The sequence below is a fragment of the Vulpes vulpes genome, chromosome 3 (assembly GCF_048418805.1).
Source record: "Vulpes vulpes isolate BD-2025 chromosome 3, VulVul3, whole genome shotgun sequence".
Taxonomy (NCBI): Eukaryota; Metazoa; Chordata; class Mammalia; order Carnivora; family Canidae; genus Vulpes; species Vulpes vulpes.
The window spans coordinates 50,674,142-50,701,778 of NC_132782.1; the positions used below are offsets into that span (position 1 = coordinate 50,674,142).

At 34.7% G+C, this 27,637-nt stretch overlaps 1 pseudogene; it reads right to left on the reverse strand.

The window, feature by feature from the left end:
• Positions 1–27,265, reverse strand: part of LOC112933326 (dnaJ homolog subfamily A member 2 pseudogene) — a 171,433-nt pseudogene extending 144,168 nt beyond the window's left edge.
• Positions 27,266–27,637: the final 372 nt, after the last annotated feature.

The window sequence follows — 27,637 nt, forward strand, 5'->3', positions numbered from 1 at the left end:
AATATGAATCTAGTTTTTCTGTCAATTCCCTTCTTTTTTCTCTTTCTTATTCACAGAAGAGCACTCTTTCTTCTTTAAGTCGCTCCAAAGCAAAGACAAAGAAAGTAACCTCTCACCTCAAACACAAACATCTAGGTTACAGTAAAAATCTAGCTTGTAATATATGTGTATGTTCTTGTAATAGAAACTGGATAAGCCTAGACCTAGAGGGAAGGAAAGAGGTGGAGGGTGGCTCTTAGTGGAAATTGGAAGTTAAAAGTTGTTCTGGAAAAAAAAAAAATTGTTCTGGGCAAAAGGGGCCCAGTGTAGAAGGAACTCAGATCTGTTCTTGGATGTGGGCTTTCTCCACACAAGTCTGGTACATAAGGACAACCTCTTATTGAAGAGTCCTAGATACTTGTCCAAAAGGAGTTTGAGTCTCTAAACTGCTGGTAGATACCAATGATTTATGCCCGAGTTAAGTCAGAGAAATCTAAAACAGTGTGGATGGGGTTATGACTTCTTCCTGGGAAATATTTTTTTTAAGATTTATTTATTTATTTTAGAGAGCAGGGGAAAGAGCAGAGGGAGAGTATGAGGGAGAGAGAAAATCTCAAGCACATTCCTGCTGAGCTTCCAGACTGATGCAGGGCTCATGACCCTGAGATCATGACCTGAGTTCAAATCAAGAGTCAGAAGCTTAACCAAGTAAGCCACTCAGGCACCCCCTCTTCCTGGGAAATCTTGAAGGCAAGGAACAGGTTTATTACATGTTTTGGTGGCAAAGCCAAAGAGTATGATTGTGAAGACTTTGATCTTCATATCCAGAGGTTGTTTGGTAAGTAATGCAGAATTGGAGGCTGACCAGAGTCCTGTCCAATGTGACTCCAGAAGACCTAAAGAAAAGTAACTTTTATTCCCCCAGATGTACCTAGTTGCAGAAGGAAATTACTGCAAACTACTGCTGGAAAGAACATCAAGGAATTGAAGGCAAAGGACCTCAGCAGGAAACCTGGGAAGAGCCATTAAAATGTACCAGGAGAAAAAGAATCATCTCTAAACATCTGGCACACCCAATGAACTCAAAGCTAGCATATAATAGCCTAAGTTCAAGTAAGAACTCGTGCCTCTACCTTTTCTCCACTTCAATCTTAAGTGGGAAATCTAAACACAAGGAGTGAATAGGGAGGAAGTGAACACAGAGAAAAAGGAGAAACCAGCTATGCCCTGATTTCCCAATAAAGTCTGCAGTGGTTTAACTGGAATGGAGAGCAGATTTAGCACAAGTAAGGATCAGTGTCTCAAGATGACAGTAGGATTGTCTACTAGCTAAAACTGAGAAAATTCATTACTTTGCTGGAGTTTTATCCAGGGACATGATGAAAATAAGATTTTGGCCTTATTCTCTGAATGAAGTAGTTATCAAGGTAATGCCCTGATAATACTGTGTGTCTCAGTAATCCTCAGGACTTCTGAAAAGTGAGGCCCATCAGAGACTAAGCATGGAACTAACACAAAACCCTCTGAGATCCTGAAGCTAATGAGAGGTATCCTGAAAGTAGTTGCTAAAGGAAAAATCACCTTTCCACAAGCATTAAGGAAGGATACTTCTAGATGAGACTGAGCAAGATAAAGAATTCAAGAGTATGAAATTTCTTTGGGCATTTAATTCAGTAGGGCAAAATAATTTTATTTGAGACTTTATTTTTAATTTTGATGTTTTTGCCTTTAATTTCTGGAGAATTTTAATCATTAGACTTTTATTTCCCCCAGGAGAGGAAGATTCTGGTGTCTAAGCTAGAATTCTCCTTGTTGAGTGGGTTGTTAAGAGACTAGAACCATACATGAACTGTCCATTTTTGTCTCATCACAATCACCCTTGTAGTTTTGAGAAGTCACCCACAGAATGAGGAAGGCATTGAGGGCAACAGAAATACAAGCAGAAAAACCAAGTGGAAGGCTACTGCATAATCTCTGTGGGATGATGAAAATTGGAACTGGAGCCAAATGGAATGGAGGATGGGGAAAAAAGAGAGAGGGGCAGGCAAACATCTAGGATTCAAATTTAGTGACAGACTGGATTTTGGTGATAGGAGATAAAGGATAGAGAAGAACAAGGTGATGCCCATATTTCCAGCTTGCAAAACTGGGTGGATGATGATATCATTCATTTAAACTATTAGATATAAATTTGGGTGGAGAGAAAGCTAATTTGGTCGGCTTGAGACTTATTGAATTTGGGCTGTCTGAAGTATCAATGAGACTTTGGTGTAAAGATCTCACTCAAGAGTCCTTGGGGGCAGCCCCGGTGGCCCAGCGGTTTAGCGCCGCCTTCAGCCCAGGGCGTGATCCTGGAGACCCGGAATCGAGTCCCACGTCGGGCTCCCTGCGTGGATCCTGCTGCTCCCTCTGCGTGTGTCTATGCCTCTCTCTCTCTCTCTCTCTCTCATGAATAAAAGAATAAATAAAATCTTTAAAAAGGAGTTCTTGGGTTTTGGATATAGATGGCAAGTATGCAAGGGAGAGATTTATTTTGGTATTAATTTGGAACCTAGATAACTGAAGCCATAGCAGCCATGAGTATGAACGGGTCTGAAAGCATAAAATGATAAAAGAAAGGAGGTCTCAGGTAGAATTATGAGGAAACAAATGGTTAAGAGATGGGAAAAGGAAAATTGTTAAAGTCAACAGGAGGAATGATCAGAAAAGAATGTATTTCCCTTGTGGCTTGATAAAGCTTCACCTCCAATTTCTCCCTCAATGCTCTTGCAGAGCCCACTCCTAGAGTTAATTACTCCCTAACCTCTAGAAAGGATCTCTTCAGCTCTTTCATGAAGAATATGAATCAACATAAAACTTAGTTGCTAGGTGTTTTGTGCAATCTATTCTTTGATTAATTTATTTTAAACCTCCTCCTGCCCACCCATCATAATCTCCTAGAAAGCAGAGACAGGATCTTCATCATTATCACTAAAACCTTCCCTGTCTTGTCTTTTATGATTTACACAGTGCTTTTATACTCACTATCTAATTTTCCAGTCCCAAATTCATGCAAGGTAGTCAGAAAAGTAATTCAAGGTATATTAACAGCAAATGTTTCATTTTTTTAAATTGAGATTATGATAAATCTACTGTGGATGAAGAAATGGCTTCCAACTATGCTTTTGGGGATACTAAGTCCTACTGGGTACTGAGATATGTACAAACTTAGTTACTGTAAAGCCAAAATTGGATTAAATGCTGTAACAGAAAAATAGTAAGTATAGAAGGATTCAGATTCAACACCAACTATATCGCAGGCACTATCAAGGCTTTCCATATATAATTTCAATGAATGCTCATAACAATCCTGGGTGGAAAGATATTGTTATCCTCAGTCTATATAGATGAGAGAATTTGAATTAAGAAATGAAGAAAGGAATCCTCCAAGATTATATCATATAACTAGTTAGAAGAGAAGTTCTACCACGAACCCATTTCTACTGGTCCCAAATATGCCACGTCTTCTCTGTCTATACTGAAGAGCAAAATGCCTGACCTTCTTAAATTCTCTGAACTATTTCTGAGAATTTAACAACTGTTCAATTATTTAAAATTATGCAAGTTTCTGAAATTGAAACAAGAACCCTATTTAAGCATATTTTGTAAAACTTTTCTATTTCTACTCTCTCTGAATTAATTGTATATAATTAGTGGGTGGGGAAACAACTACAAGCAGGTGCTACATTTTCCCTTTACTGATAAGGTTATACATCTAGATTGTTTAAAAGTACTTAACTTCATCTGTCTTCTGGTGAGTGGGTGGGGAGCGAACTAGGAAAGAACACCAGGATTCAAATCTTAAAAGGAGCAAAACTTATAAGAGCAAATCCTCGTGAGCTTCAAATTAATATTCTCAACCTTAGAATTTATATAGGCTACTAGATAAATTTATTTAAGAGATAAGACAGGCTATTTCCATAAGTCAGGCCATTATACTTTGCAAGTCAAAGCTTTGAAGTGAGTTTGCTTGTATTTGTAAACAGAATTTTAGGGTTGAAACAGAATTCTTTATAATGTTATCCAAACTTCTCTTTTGCACATGGAATTATCAAAATCTACAATGTAGATTGTAAGCAATAATCCAGAGAAATAGAATGAAATTCCTGATCTCTTACTATTTAATCCAAATTTCTGTTCATTGTAGTGCTTTCCCATATTTCACATGCACAAACACATGCACACATATGTGCGCACACACACACACACACACACAGTTAAAAGTTAAAGAGGCCAGGAAATGAATCCAGAATGTGTTGGTATCCTTAAATGAACCTTGAATTAATATAATAAAATTATACTAAATATAATATCCCCGTTATGTATTGACAATATAATTTTAAAAGCTTAAAAATGTAACACAATGGAATAATCATAAACCTATTTATTCAGTGAATTTTAATGAAGTGAGCATTTCCCAAGATAATTTGACCAGGCAGCAAACTGTTTCTTTTTTTGTTTTGTTTTGTTTTGGTTTGGTTTGGTTTATCTGCTTGCTTTTTATAGGATTAGGTATAATGATATACTACAATATCCTTTTTTGCTTTATATTGTCCTAAATGTCAGCATAGTAGATATAGACAGACATAGAAAATATTTCCCAACAGATGAATAAAACTCAAATAAAAATTACTTGTAAGACTCATGGCTTCAGGTTCTACTTATGCTTAGGATATAGAAAGCTACAAGATAATGTCCTTCCCATTCTAACAATGAGAAACATCCAAACTATCTAACAATGTTTAATTTTTCATGGGTCTGTCACAGATCACAAGTCAACCAAGTCAACCCAAATGAAATAAATTCCAAACAGTTATAGATCCTAAGCGGAGATGGGGTCATGAACACTTTTATCCTTGGCAGTAATTGATGTCACAGAAGCAGGTAAGAGGAAATCCACCTAACCTTAAAGTATTCATAAAGACTGGGTGTGGAGTCCCAGAAATAAACTTCTCTTCAATAAGAAAAAAAAAAAATCAGAGGTAGTGTAGATGACTGAAGAAAACTCTGTCGATGTCATAGACATATAGAGGTAGATGGCTATATTGGAGAGTAGACACAAAACATGCCTACATATAAAATTTAAAAATAAAACAAATTTAAAACAGAGAAGGAACACCAAATATTCTTTCCTCAAGTACAAAGTAAAGACCCATTGCTTCTGATGGAAGAGTAAAAACAAAATCTGTTGAGGAGTAGGGAATCATCCTGCTTACCTCCAGGAACTAGGCAAATGTTTACTGCTTCTGAGTAGATGTGCATAAGCAAAAACTGTTATTACCAGGATAATGCACTAGTGCAAAGCACAAGTCTGTCACTACTGAGGGAAAGGAAGGAAACTCTCCACAGCCACAGACATAGCACAGTCTTGGATGCCGTGGGTAGATGGGATAAAAACACTGAGAGGTCCTAACTATAAAATCCAGATACACAGGCCCTCTTTAAGAGTGAAGTGGACTAAGAGAACTGAGAACACTCACTGTTCCCACTGTAGGCCTATTGCCGATTAATAATCAACAATAATCTACCACTGGAGCATGGGGCAAAAGCAAGGAAAGAAACCCATTCTTTGAGTCAGATGAGCAGAGAATCTGCTCATTTTTTTGTGTTCTTGGAATCTGAAGATGGTCCAGGAACACACACACACACAAAAAGTGCCAACACTCCAAGTCCCACCTAAGCAAAAGGAAATGGCAGGCTTCCTCAAGAGGAATTCAAAGCCTGTGGAAACTGGATAAATAAAACCTTACTCAACTATTGACTAGATTGACTAAACCCTCCATGCTATCGTGAAAGAGAAAATATGTGTCCATTTCTGGCATAAATATTATTTACTGTAATTTCAATGACTCTTCACTATACACTGTCTCACACTCAATCACTAATCATGTGACACTCTAAAAAGCAGGAAAAGAAAAACAAATCCATTGTTAAGAGATAATGTGATCAGGGGCTCCTGGGTGGCTCATTTGGTTGGGCATCTGCCTTCAGCTCAGGTCATAGTCCTGGAGTCCCAGGATTGAGCCCGGCATTGGGCTCCCTGCTCAGTCTGCTTCTCCATTTGCCCCTCACCCCACTCGTGCTCTCTCTCTTTCTCTCAAATGGGTAAGATCTTAAAAAAAAGAAAAAAATCATGTGATCAACAGATTCTGACTCAGAAATGAACTGGTTTGAATTGAACTATCACACATGGACTTGTATAACAGTCTAAAACATAAACAGGGAATTTCAGCAGAGATATAGCAATTATAAAATATAGCCAAATAGAAAAGCTAGATATATAAACCATGGTATCAGAGGTGTTTGCCTGAGGACAGAATTAGTGAACCCTAAGAAAGGTCAATAGAAATATTCATAATGAAAAAAAGAAATATTCATAATGAAAACAAAATGAAAAATTAGTAGGAGTAATTGGATCATCCAGAAGCCATAGGAAATTATCAAATAGTCTTACACAGTGTAAGTGGACTTTGGCAAAAAGAAGAAAGAAATGGACTGAAGGAATATTTGAACAGATAACAATAGGAAATTTTCTAAAATTACTGAATTTTCAGAAATTGGCAAAATCAAGAAACTTTAGACAAGTAAAAACTGTGATTATTCATTACCATCATTCTTAACTATAAGAAATGTTAAAGGACATTCTTTGGTCAGAAGTATAATAGCAATAAAAATTTGTATCTGCACAAAGGGAGAACACCAAAAGTAATAAAAAGTGTTCTAATTTTTTAAATATATCTGCCTCAAAGGCAAAAGTTGTTTGCTTCATAACATGTATATATAACATACTATATATGTATAACATATATATATATATATATATTTTTTTTTTTTAAAGAAAACTTCAGTTTAATAAATAAAGCTAAGTGGGGGGAATTTAAGTTTGCACTTGACATGGTATTTAAACAAAACCAAAGGGCTGAAACTCAGTATTTAAACAAAGAACACAGTTCACTCATCACTAGGCAAAAAAAAAATGGTCCACAGCAGGTGGCACATAGAACTCCCATAGAAAACAAAGGTCACAAATATCTTGCTTTTAGGAAACATAAAACAATGGGTTGATGTGTCTTTTACAAATACATAATATAAAAACGCACAGCGCCCCCTCCCTTGAACAGAAATCCATCACGTTTTTTTTTTTTTTTATGTGACTTCCCTATTCCCATCACCCCTTTACTAAAATAGGCCATTCTGGTGAATTATTAGCATCTGCCATTTTGTCTTTTAAAATTAAAAGAGTGATGGGCCCACGTGCTGTGCAGGCTGTAAGAGAAGTGTCTTATAAAAAAGAGGGCCAGAGATGGCCGAAAACACCTGGACAAGTGGGTCTCAAAACGGGTTTGAGTTTCACTTCTGTTTCTCACGCTATAAGACACAAAAATATCTTAAGAAACTACACACTGGGCCCAACCCATGGAGTGATCAATTTTCCTCCTATTGCCCTCAATATGAGGGAGCACTTCAAGCCTCTTTCCTTTATATATATATACATATATAGTATAGTACATACACACAAAAGAAGTTGTAACAGAAGTCACACAAGGGATGGGAGAAATAAAACAGTGTTTCCTTTAAAATCCTTATGCAATACAAAAAACAATATAATACTCTCTGAACTTAGAGTAAATTAAGCAAATATATTATAAATCTTAGAGCAACCACTAAAAATCTTTCAACTCTCAATAATCTGAAAAACATCATCAAGAAATTTGACTTAATTGACATTTAAAAGACACACCACTCCATCAGTAAGTGTATATGGAATTCTCACAAAGAGAGAAGGTAGATATCCTGCATCGTAAAACAAACCGTAACAAATTTCAAATAATGGAAATAATATAAACTACCTTCTTTCACTAGAATGTAATTAAACTAGACATTAATAACAGAAAGACATCTGGAAAACACTCAAATATTTGGAAACATAAAAGAAATAACAACAACTCCACACAATTTTTTCCTGAAAATAGAAGAAGGAACATTTCCCAATTATTTTTATATGCCAATGTTAACCGGTTTCTAAAACCAGCCTTAGATAGTAAGGTAGAAACTGCATTCAGAAATCCCTAAGAAACATGTAACAAGAACCTATAATAAGATACTAGTAAATCAAATAAAGGGAAATATAAAAAGGATAATTACTCATGAACAAATGGTGTTATCTAAGAAATCAAGGTTTAGTATAGCATTAAGAAAAATCAATGAATCTCATCATATTAACCAATGAAAAAGAGAAAAACTGTATGATTGTCTCAATAGATGCAGAAAAGGCATGTATTATTGGGCATTATTCATTTCTGATAAAAACTCTAAGGAGGCTAAAAATAAAAGGGAACTTTCTCCAGGATAAAGAATACCTATTAAAAAATTTGCAACTAATATATTTAATGGAGAAAACCTGAATGTTTTCCCCCTAAGATTGTGAAAAATGAAAGAATCTATCTTCTCTTCACTGCCGTTTGGTACCACTAAAGGTCATGGCCAACACAACAAGGCAAGAAAAAAAAAAAAAACAGATTTATAGTAAGACAACAACTATATTTTCATATATAGTATGGTATGATTGAAACTCTAAGAAATCTACAAAAAAAGAAAATAGAAAAGCTACTGGATCCAGTGAGTTTAATAGTTAACAGAATAAAAATCAATGTATTCAACTTAGTTGTATAATTACTTATATTTGAAATTAGATTAAAATGAAATATTACTTAAAATAGCACCAAACCATAAATACTTAAGAATAAATATAATAAAATATGTGCAATATTTGTATACTAAAAACTACAGGACATCAATGAGAGAAATTTTACAAAAATATAAAATAATTCAGAGATATGTCATGATCAAAGATCAGAGGGCTCCTTACTTTAAATTTAAATTCTTTCCAAATTGATCTATAGGTTCAAAATCATTCAAATCATAATCCTTACTGGTTTTCTTTTTTGTAGGAATTCACAAACATTTCAAATTTATATGAAAATGCTAGTGATCTTAAATAGGCAAAATAATATTTAAATTGAAGAAAAAAGCTAGAAAACTCATACTGCCCAATACCAAGTAGTCAAAGCAACAGTTTTCAAGGGAATGTGATACTACTATAAAAACACACATCAATGAAACAGAATAGACAATATAAAAATAGATTCATATATATGTGATATGTGGTCAACTGATTTTTCTTTTTCTTTTTTTTGTGCCAAAGTTAAGTCAGTGGAAAAGAAAGCCTTTGAGTAAAAGATGCTGGAACACTTGGACAGCATATCAAAAATAATGAAATACTGTGAAACCATTTCTCTTACTATATTAAAAAAAACAATTTGAAATAGATTACAGGTCTAAATATAAGAGCTAAAAAGTTTTTAAAAAATCTCCTAGAAGAAAACAGAGGAAAGAATATTTAGGACTGAACATCAGGCAAAATTTCTTAGGACATAGAAAGCACTAACCATAGAAGAAGTAGATATATTGGGCTTAATCAAAATTAAGATCACATACTCTTCAAAAGACACATGAAAATGTAAAGATAAGCCAAATACTGGAGGAGAGTATTTGCAAGACATACTTAATAAAGAGCTTCTGTACATATCTTTAAAAAGGCTCTTAAAACTACATAATAACTACCAGATAAACCAATGGGTTGGTTGGTCACAGACAAAGATCTGAAAAAGACAGGCATAGATGACAAGCTTATTTTTTTTGGGGGGGTGGGGGGAGTTGTTTGCTTTTTGGGTTTTGTTTTTATTTAGATTACAGTTAGTTAACTGTATAGAGTGTAATATTAGTTTCAGGTGTACAATTTAGTGATTCAACATACACACACAACACTTGGTGCTCATCACAAGTGCACTCCTTAATTCCCTTCACCTATTTAACCCATCATCCCACTCACCTCCACTCTGATAACCATCAGTTTGTTCTCTATAGTTAAGACAGTCAGAGAAAGACTCTCAAAGTACTATATGATTTCACTCACATGAGGAATTTAAGAAATCAAACAAATGACTGTAGGGGGAAAAAGAAGACAGGAAAACCAAAGAACAGACTCTTAATTCTAGAGAACAAATAAGCTTATTTGAAGAGATGCTCAACATCATTTGTCATCAGACAAATGCAAATTAAAATTAAACTAATCCAAGATGTATACCTAACACAATGGCTAAAACTGAAAAAGAAAAGACAATACAAGGTGCTAACAAAGATGTAGAGCTGTTGGACATTTCATACATGTTAATAGGAATGCAACCTATAAAGCCAATTTAGAAAATAGTTTGGTAAGTTTTTATAAAATTAAATCCTAAAATGGAGCAATCCCACTCTTCAATATGTACACAAAAGTTATGAAATATATGTCCTCATAAAGTGCTACACAGAATGTTTTGCTCATAAGTGGCAAAAGCTGAAAAAAAAATGAATACAAATACAAAAGATTTCCAAACCTAAATATCCATCAACTGGTGAACAGAGAAACAAACTGTAGTATATCTTTACAATGGAATACTACTCATCATTTAACAAGGACTCAACTACTAATATATATAACTCATTCATAGCAAAATAATTATGCTGAATAAAGACATTAACACAAAAGTCTATATAATATGTGATTTCATTTATATAGCATTCTGAAGAAGGAAAAATTATATCTTTATGTGGAAATAAGATCAAAGGTGGCCAAGGAACAAGAATGAGGGACAGAATTTTGATTCAAAGGGGGCAAAATAGGGAAGCCCGGGTAGTTCAGCGGTTTAGCACCACCTTCAGCCCAGGGCGTGACCCACTCCGGCTCCCGCGTGGAGCCTGCTTCTCCCTCTGCCTGTGTCCCTGCCTCTCTCTCTCTTTCTGTGTCTATCATGAATAAATAAAATTAAAAAATAATAATAAAATAAAATCTTAAAAAAGTGGCAATATAGAACTATGCGGTGATGTAAATATTCTGTGTATTTAGATTTATTTTTACATATTCTAAATATTCCATATATTGATTATGATGGTGGTAATTGTACATGCTTTTCTTTGAACTGAACACCTACTTAAAGAGCAGTGAATTTATATGGACAAGTTATACTTCAATACATATGACTGATAAAAAAAGAATCATGATTTCACGTTTTTATTTTCTTTTATCTAGCACTCTGGCCCTGAAAAAACTACTATTTTAAAAATGTCTCTGAATCTTAGATTTCTCACCAATAAAATAATGGTTTTAAACTTTGCTAAAAACCCATTATGTTCCTTTTGACTAAATCTTATAATAACAATGAACTCTTAGTGAATAAGCCAGATAATTTCAATGAATTTGACTGATTTTTAACTCATTGATTGAAGATTTTCATCCAAGACTTCCACCATCCCGCTGAACTTCAGTGACATCTGTAAAAGAAACATCTTGAGGGTAATCCCTGATTGATGAATTATTGGGATCATCTAGAATATGAAAAGTTCATATTTCCATAATTAGATGTCCCCCCCAACCATGCTTTTCTATAAAGATGTCTTTTTCAGAGGTTGAGTGACATACTTATTATGAAGAGAAAGTGTCCAGAGTTTAGCTAATCCTGTACCTTTTAAGTCTTAAAAGTGTACTTTTAAGTATATCACCAAGTTTGGATCAGCTATTTGATCTCTATGATTCCATAATACTCTGTGCATGTCTCTATCATTACACTTTCCTTGTAGTACTATCATCTTTTCGTTTTTGTTTCTCCTTTCTCCTTTATATTGGAACATCAAGATTAGAGATTTTGCCTTACTAGCCTTAGACCCACAGTGCCTAGAATCGTGTTTGGCACATGACAGGAACTCAATAAACATCTGTTCAATGGAGAAATGAATGTGTATTGAAAGCACCAGTTAGCTGCTTAGGGAATCAATTTGTTTTACATGCTATTTTATGAATTTCTTTTAACTAGAACACATAAAAGGAGTGACATTTAGATATCTGGGACAATACGATAGAATGTACCAACTTGTAGTTCCTAGAATAGCCTCCTATTACACTATAAGAGAGCAATTATATTTAATTATATATGATAAACTAGAATAACAAATAACCTATATTTATATAAGAAATTAAATTTTATATACTAGAGCATCAGTGAGAATTTTAATGCTTTCTTTGGATAAAAGTAATAATTAATTGATTTAAAATTGATTACCTGATGAATTAATTAATTAAATGGAAACTTTCCCTGACTCTAAATTGCTCTTGTGATCCCTTGTCTTGATTTCTGAAAGGAGCTTTTGTGTACAGCAAAGAAAATAGACACAGAAAAAGATGTGTAGAAAATCCCTAAATTTGCCCTTAATTCACAAGTTTTTATACTACCCCACAAAAATTGTGTTATTCCAGGTCAAATTATTTATAAAGAAGAAAACTGCTGCAAGCAATTTTTAAAGGTACAAATTAGCTATAACATGTGCTGTGTTAATTACATCTAAAAATATTCCTAACATTTTTTTCCATCAGCACTTAAACATCTGTTGGTATATGCAAAGATTCTCTTAGATTCCACAATAAATTAAATGATGTTTTCCTTGAAGAGAGTCTAGAATATGACAATAAACTACTAAGATAATTGCCTAAAATATGATAATGTCAAACAGCTAACTGCTTTGGTATTAACCAATGTTTTGAAACTTGTGGGGTCTTTCCCTCTTGACGTAAATATGAATTCTTAAGAGATCTATAAAGGAAAAGAAAAATTATTTGAGGTTTAATCTTAATATCCACAATTTGCAGACTGGTCAAAATTCTTATGTAGCCCTAATAAGCAATGGATTATGTTATAGTCAATCATCATAACATATAATTTATGCACCAAGCAGCTACTTGGTCAGACAGTATTCTAAGCAATGAAGAAACAGAGGTGATTCCCAAGTGATCCCTGCCCAAGGAACTCAGTCTTTGCAGACTGAGTTACAAGAGAAATAATTTTGAATAACATTAATACTAACTCAGCCAATACAATATGTAAGTATTCAGAGCAACTAAAAAAAAAAGTAACTGTAAAAAACGAAAAGGGACAAAATAATTTAAAAAGTGACTATATAAAAATGGGACAATATCATTAAAATGTCTATAAACCATAATGTATTAAAAATAAGTATTTCTAAAGTTAGTAATAAACCAAATATATAACCAGAATGATCAATGTTATAGTCCATCAGTTTTCTGGAAGAAACCTTCCTGTTTTTGAGGTAAGAATGCTTAAAAAAGTAATAGGTACTTCATGTAGTGTTGAGGAGAAACTCGTGAAAAGGCTCATCTTAGGATATGCAAGACCCTTATTTTCAGCCTTAAAGATATATTCCCTTGGAACAAACACTATACTTCAAATACACTTTTATAAACTATATATACAGGGAGGAGGGAAGAGCTAAGGAGGAACATCACAAATTTGTCTTACAGGATTTTTTTTTTTCCCCCTCAATGTAAAATGTGGGAGTGAGCCTTGGGCCCTATCAGAGTAGCTTAAACAGTGATAAAGGAGAAATAGACTTCTGGTTTTGTGTGTTATTACTGGCTCCAGTCTAACCTTCAGAAAGGTATTGTATCTACATACAATTTGTCAGGGTTCAGATTGAAGAAGCTTTTGATTTAGACCATGAATTGAAGTTCTGGTAGGAATTTCAAGCTCTGATTGCTTTATATTTCATGTCAATCCTGCTATGAAGCTGGCATTATGTGCCTGTTTTATGGATATTATGTTACTTTCTTCTTTTTTTGTACCTATATGGAAATTTTTGAGAAAACTTTGGAAAATATAAATTGTAGCTGGCAGAAATCATTTTGAACTTGAGGGTGTTTTTTTATTGTATTTTTAATTGTATTTTTCAGCATGTCCATATTCTTACAATTTTTGTCTATTATTAATAGAGATCTTAAAATCTTCCACTGATTGTTGGTATGCCTATTAAAACTTTTATTTCATCCATTTCATGAAGCTATCTTTTTAAGTATATAATATTTAAAATTGTTATACCTGTCTTGTGGATTTAATCTTCTATCATTAGAAGCATCCCTATTTATCTCTTCATTTCTCTTCTTATTAGAGGTTTATCATAACTTTTGATTCTATTAATTTCTCTCACCATGTTTGGAATATTCTCAGTCATTATCTATTCAATTGTGTCTGCAACACTCTCTCTCCTCTCCTGGGATTTCCAATGACACCCATTGTCATTAATTTCATGTCCTATGAAATACACTTTTTTTTTTAATTTTTCCATTCTTTTCTCTCAGTATCCATCAATCTAGTTACTTTTTCTAACTCTACTTCTAAATAAATGTTGCTCAACAGAAATAAATGCAAGCCATATATATTATCTTAAATTTTCTACGATTTGCATTTTAAAAGTAAAAAAGAAATAGTTAATTTTGGTAATTTATTTAATCTGAAAGTTTCATTTTAATACTTAAGAAGATATTTTATGTTATTTTTTTGTACTTGGTCTTTGAAATCCAATGTATACTTTATTCTAACAGTACATCTCATTGTGGATTAACCACTTTACAAGTGTTAAGTAGGCATATATGTCTAGTGCCCACCATTTTGGACAGTGCTTTCTAGATTAATGCTCTTCTCATTAAGAATGTCCCTACTCAGGACACCTGGGTGGTTCAGCGGTTGAGCGTCTGCCTTTGGCTCAGGGTGTGATCCCTGGGTTCCGAGATTGAGTCCCACATAGGGCTCCCTGCATGGAGCCTGCTTCTCCCTCTGCCTGTGTCTCTGCCTCTGTGTGTGTGTCTGTCATGAATAAAGAAATAAAATTTTAAAAAAAAATAAGAATGTTCCTACTATTGAATTATTACTTTCAATATACGTATTGATATATATTTTTAAGTGTAATTTCCATTTGTTTCTTTTAAGAACCTTTGGTTTACTGGCAAAAGTTTCTATCTTACCATCTATTTTCTTGAGCATACTAATCACAGCTAATCTAAAATCATTATCTGATGCCTTCTACAGATCACCTGTTTTTCTTGTCCTTTTTTATTAATTTTGGTCCATTTCCCTGACATGCCTGATGACCTTTTACTAAATTCCAGACAATATGGGTGACAAACTGTACAGGTTCCTCATGGCAGATTTCCCTTGTCCTGTAGCAGATTGCTAGAACAGGAGTATCTCTCTTCAATTCCATCACTTGTTAGAGTGAAGTATCCTTTCTAGCTTTTATGATTCTAAATACCTTAGGTTTATCACCCACTTCTGATATATAGTCTCCCAGGAATGGTGCAGGAGTATGCATGGGATTTTTTTTTTTTTACCATAAACCTCAACTTTTGTAAGGTCAGAACTCCACATATAGTTCCCTTAGCACTCCAAAGTCTTCCAAAATCTTTTCTGAGTTTTCTATTTCTTCATGGCTTTACATCTTATCGGCCAGTACAATTTAAGAAGTGACAAAAGCTTCAAAAAAGAATATGGCTCAGGGACACCTGGATGGCTCAGCGACACCTGGATGGCTCAGCGTTTGAGCGTCTGCCTTCCACTGGGGTCCTGATTGGGAGATCCGGGATCGAGGTCCCTATCGGGCTTCTTGTGGGGAGACTGCTTCTCTCTCTCTCTATGTCTCCACCTCTCTGTGTCTCTTATGAATAAATAAAGTCTTTAAAAAAATAAAGAATATGGCTCAGAATTTTAGGCTCATTTCTACATAGTTCCTTGGTTTCCAAATCTTTCATTCTTTTAAGAGCCAACTGCCAATTTCTGTCTCTAGTTCAATAAAATCACAGAGGTCTCTGCTGCCTCTCCAGTCCCTTGTCAGGCCCTCTCTCTTCAGTGTCATAGGCAGTAACTACCTATAGTCTTAAACTTAACCAGTGACAAGGAGACATTGGGCTCACAGTGAAATATCCTTCTTATAAGATTCACGACCCTTTAAGACCTGGATGCCTCCAAAACCCACCCATCTGTTCACACAATTGTTGCTAATGTTGTTTTCCTAGTTGAGCTTGGTGTGCATATTGGTCTATTATGAACTACTCTCTCATTACTGGAAACAGATATTCCAAAAGTATTTATTTCACTTTTTATTGTGTCACATGGGGAAACCATTAAATTCCCAATATTACTGGGAATTTTGCAAATCCAAAGATGATAAACTTCTTTGCTGTTTTGATAAATGTTTTGTTATAACTTCTAATATTATTTTATTTCATTTAGGGAATTATAGTTTTATAAGTTCAACTTCAGAGAATTAATAAAATTAAGAAAGGAAGCATTTCTGTCTTCATAGAAGGAAAGGAAAGAAAGTTCCTTCATAGAAGGAAAGGAAAAAAACGTAGAAAAGTAAGTTTCAGATGTAGTCAGAAGTAATTAAGTTCCTATTGGGTGGCTCCTATTTTGTGGAGAAAGTAGGAAGAAAGAGTATTTTCTGAGAGTCACTGACTTATGGAAACACATTAGTTTTCTACTGCTCTGCAATAAATTACCACAAGTTTAACAGCTTGAAACAATATACGTTTATCATCTCAAAATTTCTATGAGTTAGGAATATGAACATAGCTTAACTGGGCCCCTCTACTCAAGATCTTAGTAGGCTAAAATCAAGGTGTTCTCACCTAGAGGCTTTCCAGGGGAAGATTTTACTTCTAGGCTCATTCAAGTGGTTAGCAAATTCATCCCATTACTTCTGGAGAACTTATGGATACTTAACTTCTCGAAGCAATCAGGAAAATTTCTCTGATCTCTAGATGTTCTTTTAATGAGCTCACCTGATTAAGTCAGGCTCACCCAAGATAATTTCCCTTTTGATTAATGATTAGGGACTTAATTGGATCTGGAAAAGGCCTTCAACTTGGCTATATCCTATTGGTTAGAAGCAAGTTACAGGTCCTATCCACATTCAGAGGGATAAATTATACAAATGTATAGATCACTTTAATATTCTGGCTACTGAAAGTGATATAGGGGTATTAAGACAAGGGAAAAGTTTTGAATCAGTCACTCTGAATAATGTTAGGGAGAGTTAACTATTCAGTATGACTTTAGGACAATGTTACATGTTCATCTAAAAAAGAAGACCACGCATTTAGAATGGCATTAAAATGATTTGTTTTGTTTTGTTTTTAATTATTCAAATTCTCCCATTAAGAGATAGGACTTTTCTCTCTTCACTTGAATACAAATGTATGACCCACCTGCAACTAATAGAATTTGGCTGATGATACTCTGTGATTCCAAGATTAGGCCAGAACAAGTAATATAGATCTGCTTTGTTGGCTAGGCACTCACTTTTGGAACATTGATCTGCTATGGAAGAAATTCAACTTTCTGCAGGTTTTCATACTGTGAGGAATTCCAGACTATATGAAGAAACAACTTCTAGATTCTATGGCCAAAAACTCTAGTTGAGGTCCCACTCAATAGCTAGCATGAATCACCAGACATATATGTGAAAGTATCTCCATATGATTCTAGTGCCTACAGTAAAATGACCCCTTGGGTTGTTTTCCTGCTGAGTTCCTAGGTTTTAAAGGATGGAGATAAATCATTCCTCCTGTGCCTTATCTGAATGCCTGACCTACAGACTTATGAATATAATAAAATAGTGGTATTAGGATGCTGAACTGTCATAATTTATTGTATAACAATGTAACTGTAATAGGCGTCAATTTCAAGATGGTGTGATTTTCTCCACATTATCCAGGAGTCTTTATCTAATCAGCACTAAGTTACCCAATATGGGGACATATTTTGAGAAAAATCATGGAAGTAGTAATGGGGGGGGAATCAGAATTCTTCTGGATGCTTGACATTTATTTTATGATTTAAAATTGTGTTATTTTGAATTGCATATGACAGAGTATGAAGGGAAGTATTTTAACTTTAGTGCCTGTAAATATTTTTATCCATTTTAGAATATAGCAAGTATGAAGCTGACATATGGATGCATCTGGAGTGAATGTGTTACAGGTAAAAGCAATGGATGAATATGGAGTTGAGGACTTGACAAACAAATGAAGTGGTCAGCACTGGAATATAGGTTGAATGACAGTTTACTGACTTGGTCAGTGTAGCAGTGACTAGGGGGTAGTGATAAAAACAGGTAGAAGACAGAAGACTTGAAGATCATGCCTCAAAGGAACAGTGTTTTTAAATGAGTAAAATAGCAATGGCCTAGAAATACCACTGTGCTTATAGGAACATGCAGATACCACTTCCTTACTCTGGTTGGTATGGGGTGTGAGAGAAATGAGCACCATCTGTTTAAGACAGATGCAGTGGAAATAGTGTTCTTAAAAGAGAAACTATTTTCAGTGAAGGGCAAGAAGTAGCAGAGTTGGTTACCAAACACATAGGGCCCAGAGGATACTGTGGTAATATTTGAAAGATTAAGAGATTAGTGAGAGGTTGAGTCAAAAGTAAAGAAGATTACGCTGATGAGAATACAACACAAAAAGAAAACTAGTTTTAGTGCGGTGGACCTAAAATAACTAGTTAGCTGCCAAAATAATTAAGGTAGCAAATTTCTAGTTGGTGGATAAGATTGGGGATTCTCAGGATGCTGGCCAGAGTCTAGATTACTTACAGTTGCAAGAAATTCTAGAATAAGTGTGGAGAAACCATAAATGTGGTGCCAGGTCTTTCACCTTGTGTTGAAAAAAACATTTGCCTTTGTTGAATAGTGAAATGTTAGGTTTCTTGGATAAATATTTATTACTAATTATATTTTTTATTAATATGAGATGACTATCTCTGTCACAAGAGCTTTTGCTATGAATCCTTCTTTTTAGTATTAGTATCATTATACCTTGCATGCACTGCTTGCTTTGAGAGAATAATGCCCAATTTTTACATATCACATTCATAAAACTTTCATTTTGGCATGACTCATGTAAACCACAAGTAATTTTAATCTAATTCAAGAGTCTTTGCTTTAAAGAATAATTATATTTTCATTTATATCATGAAATAAAATATTTAGCTTTCATTTATGCCACCATGTCCTCTTCTTCCTATTTGTTTACACATTCTTACTATTTCCTTTGTGTTTTTCTTTGTGTTCTAATCTCCTGTAGTCTTTGGAAGCTATACATTCTGTTTATATCTTCTAAAAGTCTGATTAAATTTCTCTAAAAATATTATCCAAATAATTTTTCTTATAAAATGAGTTCATGTATGAGAAAACACATGGGACAATGATTAAAATAGTTAGCATTACATATGCATTTGTTGGATAACAGAGAATCTCACTGGAATCAAGTACACATGAGTTTGTCAGACACATAGATCAATGGAACAGAATAGGGAATCCAGAAATGGACCCTCAACTCTCTATGGTCAACTAATATTCGACAAAGCATGAAAGACTCTCCGCTGGAAAAAGGGCAGTCTCTTCAATAAATGGTGCTGGGAAAATTGGACAGCCACATCCAAAAGAATAAAACTAGACCATTCTCTTACACTATACACAAAGATAAACTCAAAATGGATGAAAAATCTAAATGTGAGAAAAGAATCCATCAAAATCCTAGAGGAGAACACAGGCAACACCCTTTTTGAACTTGGCCACAACAACTTCTTACAAGATACAGCTAAGCAGGCCAAAGCAAAAATGAACTACTGGGACTTAATCAGGATAAAAAGCTTCTGCACAGCAAAAGAAACAGTCTCAAAACTAAAAGACAACCTACAGAATGGGAGAAGATATTTGCAAATGACTTATCAGATAAAGGGCTAGTTTCCAAGATCTATAAAGAACTTATTAAACTCAACAGCAAAGAAACAATCCAATCGAAATGGGCAAAAGACATGAACAGAAATTTCATAGAGGAAGACAGACATGGCCCACAAGCACATGAGAAAATGCTCCGCATCACTGGCCATCAGGAAAATACAAATCAAAACCACAATGAAATACCACCTCACACCAGTGAGAATGAGGAAAATTAACAAGACAGGAAACAACAAATGTTGGAGAGGATGTGGAGAATGGGGAACCCTCCTGCACTGTTGGTGGGAATGTGAAGTGGTGCAGCCACTCTGGAAAACTGTGTGGAGGTTCCTCAAAGAGTTAAAAATAGAACTACCCTCTTTGGGATTTACCCCAAAGATACAGATGCAGTGAAGCACCGGGACACCTGCACCCCAATGTTTCTAGCAGCAATGTCCACAATAGCCAAACTGTGGAAGGAGCCTCAGTGTCCATCGAAAGATGAATGGATAAAGAAGATGTGGTCTATGTATACAATGGAATATTACTCAATCATTAGAAATGACAAATACCCACCATTTGCTTCGATGTGGATGGAACTGGAGGGTATTATGCTGAGTGAAGTAAGTCAGTTGGAGAAGGACAATCATCATACGGTTTCACTCATACGGGGAATATAAGAAATAGTGAAAGGGATTATAAGGGAAAGGAGGGAAAATGAGTGGGAAAAATCAGAGAGGGTGGTAAAACATGAGAAACTCCTAACTGGGGGAAATGAACAAAAGGTAGTGGAAGGGGAGGTTGATGGTGGGGGGATGGGGTAACTGGGTGATGGTCACTGAGGGGGCTCTTGATGCAATGAGCACTGGGTATTATACTATACGTTGGCAAATCGAACTCCAATAAAAAAATGGAAAAAAAAGTATACATGAGTTTCTTCTTTTAGCTCTCCTTTATTTCAGCAGTTGGTTGATTAAAATGGTCACTTCTTCTTTACCCTCCTTTGGTTTCAAATATTTGTTTTTAAAATGATATTATAAATTTCATTCCTGTAGTTATTCTAATCTGTGCATGTATCTGTGCATGTAATTAGAGCTTATACCATAAGTGTCACTCCATCAGGCTCTGAAATTTGCTTCATCAGTTATTTGGAGTACATTTTCAAAAAGATTTTTGTTTTTTGTTTGGTTGTTTATTTTAAAAGAAGAAGGATATGTAGATGGCATATTTTCTGAGCCAATAAATGTTGAGGTCTTCTATTTTCTTCATACAGAAAAAAATGACTTGGCAGCATGTAAAAGTCTCAGATGACAATTTCCTTCAAAATGGATATTTTCTTTTAGTACTCAGTATTGCTGAATATCAAAGTATACACTATATTTTTCATGTTTTATCCCTTTTTAATTATCAGGGTAGTTAAAATGTTTTGCCTGAAGATGTCTTGGTGCTAATATCTTTCCCATTATCTAACTGTGAAGATATTAAGTTCTTTTTGATTTTCATTGTCATGTCTTATGTCAAAGAAATGTTATTCTGCTATTGCTTCTGATGAATTTATTCCAGTCTTTCATTTGAAAGTGCCCCAAATCTGTGTGTTAGCATTACATTGTCAAATTTCCATAATTATCATCTTCTCTCTCATAACTTTAATGTTCTGTTCATTTCTAAAGAATACTTTAGAAGATATTCTCAAATTTGGATCTTCTGTTACTAAAGTATATGCCCTCAGAATAAGTTCTGATTTTTATCATGTTCAATGCTGACTTATTTCTGCTATGGCATTTTTGTTTCTTCAAAATATTTTCCTATCTCATCCATTTCCATTCTGTATAGCATTTAGTTGCTTTTTTATCTTAAACCATTCTTTCTTTATGACTCTACTCCAAATCCATGGAGTTCCATATCTTTGTGCCTTGTTCTGGGAAGATCAAAGAACTTTCTCAAAATTTCTTCTGCCTTATATACTCTTTTCAGAGGAATTCTGTATTTCTCAATATTCCTCTCTCTTGTTCTGCAGAAATTGTCTATTGATCCCTCCAAACAATCTTTACATATCCTCAGATGACACAGCATCTCCATAAACTTGAATTTGTTAACAGGGTAGTGGATTGCTTTTATCTCACTCTCTGTCTATTGATGCGACTGACTGTTAAGTGCCATCTACGGACCTCAAATGGAGAACAGATTAAAATGAACACTTCCATGTTTCTATTAGTTTCCATTAGTCCTCCATGCAGGACATATCTGCTCTTTAGTAGTATTATCTCCTTCTTTTCTTCACAGTATAAGTACCTAGTACTCTTGAATACCTATAATTCCTAGGGGTTAGTGCTGGTGCTTGTTCAATATCCAATAAATATTCCACAAATATTTAATTGCTTAGTATGTGCCAAGTGTTCTGCTTTGTGCCAACATGCAGTGGTAACCAAAATAGTCATGTCTTCAGCACATGTCCACAGCCTCATGGAGCTTATTGATTAAATAAGAAAACAAAATAAAAAACACATACAAAAAAGCATAACATTCTGATTAATGACATTTAATAATTAACTTGGAGATCCCTGGATCCCTGGGTGGCCCAGCAGTTTAGCGCCTGCCTTCAGTCCAGGGCATGATCCCATGGAGTCCCAGGATCAAGTCCCACACTGGGCTCCCTGCATGGAGCCTGCTTCTCCTTCTGCCTGTGTCTCTGCCTTTCTCTCTATGTCTCTCATGAATAAATGAATAAAATCTAAATAAATAAATAAATAAATAAATAAATAAATAAATAAATCATTTAGTCAACAAATATTCACTGAGCACTTTGTGCCAACCTCTTTTCCAGATTCTGTAGATACATATCTGTGAGGAAAAACAAATTCCCTGCTCCCATTAAGTATCTTTTACCCTAGTAGGCTAGTGTATTGTCAAAAGAAAATATAAAAGGGAATCTGACCTAATATAGTCTTCAGCAAAGGCTTTTCTGAGGATGTGACATTTGTAGAGAGGTATGAAGAATCAATAGGAGTCAACCTACTGACTTGCTAGAGGTCAGTGGGATGAATATTCTAAGCAGAAGAAAGTGCAAATGCAAAGGTCCTGAGGCAGGTTGGAGCAGAAATCTATATAGCAAATTTTTTTAATAACAGTAAAAGCATCTTTTAATTATTTTCTCCCTGCTTAGTTTTCTATCAATCTTTGTTTTCAGTATTACAAAAGGCTTTTCTTTATGACCATTTGGCAAAATCTATTAGGTTCTTCTAGCCAGATGACATTTTCAAACCAGGGTTACTAAACGCCTTTATAATAGCAATATCAGTTTCTTCACACTATTTCTTATCTCATGTGGTTCTCTCTTTATTGCTGCCTCTAAGCCAGCTGCCTTTTCATTTCAGTCCGTTGTCTCAGATTGTTGTTTTTGTCTCATCTTTGGACTTACTTCATAGATTCTATGTTTTACTGAATTATCTTGAGAGCAAAAACCAGAAGCCATGTTAAATTGATTTGTTTCCTAATATAAATCTACAAATAAATGTTCTTGTTTTTTCTTTAGTATTATATGCATGTCATTCCTTTAGGTTGTAGAATTTTTTCATAGATCCCATATCAGGTGTACCAGCTTAATCTTTAAACATTTAGAAAAACAAATAACTCAACCTGGAGTTGAATTATTCATGATCAGGGAATTAGACGCTCTTAGATGCTGAGTTTCAGTCTAGTCCCTGATCCCATACCATGAGCTAGAGTCAAACAAGCAAGCAAGGTGAATATCATGCCTCCCCTGATGAACTAGATTGGAGTATCTCACAGTGGTTTTGACAAACGCATATATGCATGTATGCATATGTGTGTATTTTTATGTATTGTGTGTATATATAATGTGTGTATGTCTTGTGTGTATGCTCACATATATATTTGCTTACATACACATACATATCGGAAATGGATTTTAATTATTTACAGTTCTCAAGTGATTACAATAACCCTAGGCACTAGAATGAGGTACTTGAAATTCTGCATCATTTTACATGACAAACAGTAAACCATGTCAAATCATTTTGAATAAAAACAATGCAAAATAAATGTCGAAACACACATAATAAAATATGTGCACTTAAATAAAGCATCTATGTAATTTGTACTTTGATTGGTGTCATTCTTTTCAATCTATCAAACCTAGAAGGACTATCTTCAAGCCATCACCATGCAAATACTCTAAACCGCAATCAAAAAGCTAGTATTATTATGACTATTCTTATTTCTCATGTGCCTTGAATATCAAATCTTAAATATCAAAAAAAGGATCTTTTAGTCACTGGAAAATTAATTTCACCACACGAATTTGATTTTTCTCAATTTCAAGTAAATTTGATTAATGCAAATCAATCTCCAAAAGTTAGGGAAGCCTATAAACCAACTATCTGTACTTGCAAAACTAAAGCTAAAACACTGAGCCATGATGACATCACAGAAGAATTGCCCCCTGAGAAGGCAGCGAGCTTTTCTCTATATTCATTTCTTTAGTTATAACACCTTTAATCATAGCCAAAATAGACATCAGGTGGCAGCTTCCAATTCAGTAACAACCCTTTTAATTCATGAATCTCCCTCCCTTTAAAAACATTGTATTCAAAATGCCACTTTGTAAAATCAATTGATTATACTACCAAGTATCCATTTATCAAAAAGAGAATAGATGTAAAATCTGTGGGGATACTCTAAATCAATCTCATTTAATATCTAGAGCACATCCATTTAATAATTCCAGTGAGTAGAGATGCTTAACTCAAATTAATAGACCCTCATCAAATAATTTTAGGAATGGTAGGGTGATATAAATGCCTAATATGTTTCATTTAAAAATTGTTAAAGCATTTTATTTATTTTGAGGGAGAGAGAGACACACACAACATGATGTGGAAACTGGGGTAGGGGCAGAAGATGAGGGGGAGAGGAAAAGAGAGGAGGGGAGAGAGAGAGAGAATGAATCTCAAGAAGACTTTGCACTGAGCACAAAGCCCAACAAAAGGCTCAATTCCATGATCCTGAGATCATGACGTGAGCTGAAATCAAGAGTTGGACACTCAACTGACTGAGCCAGCCAGGTGTCCCTAAAATGTTTCTTGAGTGAATTTTTGGAGAACGAAATATTTTAGTCTGAGGTTATATGTGAATCATTTCTCCAATAATATTCAGGGAAAGGGGCACAGATTGATCATTTCCATCCATACACAGCTTCCAATTAAGCAGGTAAAATACATGAGTTTCTTAATAATCATAGTAAATCATTTAGTAAATCTCAGTGTGGAAGTTTCCACCTTTAGATATAGAATATTAATTTATAGGGGATAAAATAAGCTCTCCTTTCAGTCACAGAAAGAATAATATTAGGAGTGCCTGATTGAAATGAGGCTGGACTTTCTCATGATCATATAACCCTCCACTTATTGAACCATGTTGCATAAAGTCAGAAGGATATGGATCTTTGTAAATCCTCATTTTATATCATGTTAACATTTATATTCCATTCTATATATCTCTCTTATCAATGACATTCTTCTCTTCAATGTAATAAATACGCTTTAGAAACATTAAGGCATTATTTTATTTATCGATCATACTAACAAAATCATTTTAATAAATCAAATTCATTAACATTTTCCTTTTATAGGTCTTTAAGACTATGAAAACTCTGTTGATATATGATACATTTGGGGACACCTGGGTGGCTCAGTGGTTGAGTATCTGCCTTTAGTTCAGGCGTGATCCCAGGGTCCCTGCAGGGAGCCTGCTTCTCCCTCTGCCTATGTCTCTTCCTCTCTCTGTGTTTCTCATGAATAAATAAATAAAATCATTTTAAAAATGATACATTTGGTTAAGGTGATTATAAGAATTTTCCTACACACAGATAAAATACTTTGTGTGTTTATGCAATGCATTCTATTTCCATTTTATGACTAAAATATTAAGATAAAAAAGAGCTATCTTTATCTAATTTGCAAAATTTGCAGATATAGGAGAAAATATAATTTAATATAGTATACTATTTTGTTTAACATATAGTATATTAAATAAGCTATACTGAATTTCTAATCACAAACATGGGAGTGGAGGGCTGAGAGAAGGATGAGGAGATTTTATCAGAGGAAAGACTTTCTCTTCATCACAACTGCCAACCTAGGTAATCTTTTGAATTCTATTTAGCAATTCCCTTCTGAAACACCATCACTCCAAATCATTTCAGTAATATTTCTCACCAAGCTGATTCTCCTTGATGAGATTCTCCTGCGGTGTGAAGGCATCTTGCTGCTACACCACCTGGGGCAGCTATTTTTTTGTCATACTTCAAAGCTGCAGTGAGGAGAGCTTGCTTGGATGACTGCCCAGAAAACCGAATAGGAATTGTCCTTGTTTCATTGTGAATCACATCCTACTTGACCCTTACAGTTGGGGCTGGGTAGGGGTAGGGGAACAATAAGTCTAAGTTTCTAATTACTTGTACAGCAAGACAGAAGATTTTCTTCTTTGGTACATCAACTATAGTATGTAAAAAAATATCTTTCATATTAAATTCCATAGGTAATGTCTACTGGATAAATGCTCAGTTTCCTAAAACTTAATGAATGAACAATATGGCCAATATTTTGACTACTGCTTATCTGCTACTAAAGACTAGAGAATATTAATGTTGATTTCTTTTCAAATTTATGGTTTGCTCATTTTACTTGGTATTATCGTCTTGAGTGGGCTTTCTTAGCAAAAATAGCCTTCAAAAACCCAAACAGCCTTAAACCAGTAGAATAATTATAGCGTATCATCTTACCAGAGCATATAGATGCATACAGTTAGGACAGAATGTCTCTGGTTAAAAAACAAAGCAATGAGTTGTACACAGAAATGTTAACAATTATACATTACTGATACATCCTGCCTTTCCTCCTAATGAATAGCTATAACTGGTAGCTGAGAATACATGTTCAGTGTGTCTATGTATATACATGTAGGTATTTATATACCCTTTAATGCCTATATCTGCTCATGCTCACTCGTGGGTGATACAGCATTCCAGTTTACCTTCTTAGTTTTACCTTGTGTAGCTATACCCCAGCAGACTCCAAGCCAAGGGTGGATGATGGCCCAGTGAAGCAAACAAAAACAAAAACAAAAACAAAAACAAAAACAAAAACCCAGAGACAGCAATTGAGATGTTGATTCTTTGGGACAACTTATAGACAGGGAGTCTAGAAGCAGCCAACTGGATAAAGTATCTGCTGCTGGGATCTACACGCAGAAAGATTTTATAGCATACAGCTTATCCTAGCAACTATCTGTAGCCCTTCTCCTTTTGGAGGCCAGCATCCCAAGGAGACCAAGCCCTGCCATCCTGACACTTTATTATAAGAGACACACTCCAGGTTGGCCACCCCCAAAGCCCCTGACCTTGAAATCCTGAACAATACATTTCACTACACATTCTCTTTGGTGAGAATATAGAGGGAGAATGGGATCTCTACATTCTCAAGAAAATGATTAACAGGGGAATTCAGGGTGTGCTGGTATAAAGTAGCTAACTGGCACATACTACACATACCTTCACAGGCATATGGACATTTTCACAAAATATATCATCAGATAAGCTTTTTCAGTCATGGCAACATAACCAGAGGAAGGAAAATAGGACTGGTTCAACTTATTGTTATTACTATTATTAACAATGTGTAAAAAAAAGCAAGGAAACTCTTAGTATGGATCATCAATGCACAAGGAATACCAATGGTGATAGAACAAAGAGATATTATATTTCCCCTCCTATAAACACTTCAGATAGAAAGTCTTCCTGGCTATAAAGGTCCACTCATCTCTGCTGGTTCTACTACTTCTGGTAGAAATCATCTTCATTTTCTAACATGAGACCTAGAATATTCTTTTCAGAAGAGAACAGCATCTACCAGCCTAAATGGGGATTTGGCTGTAC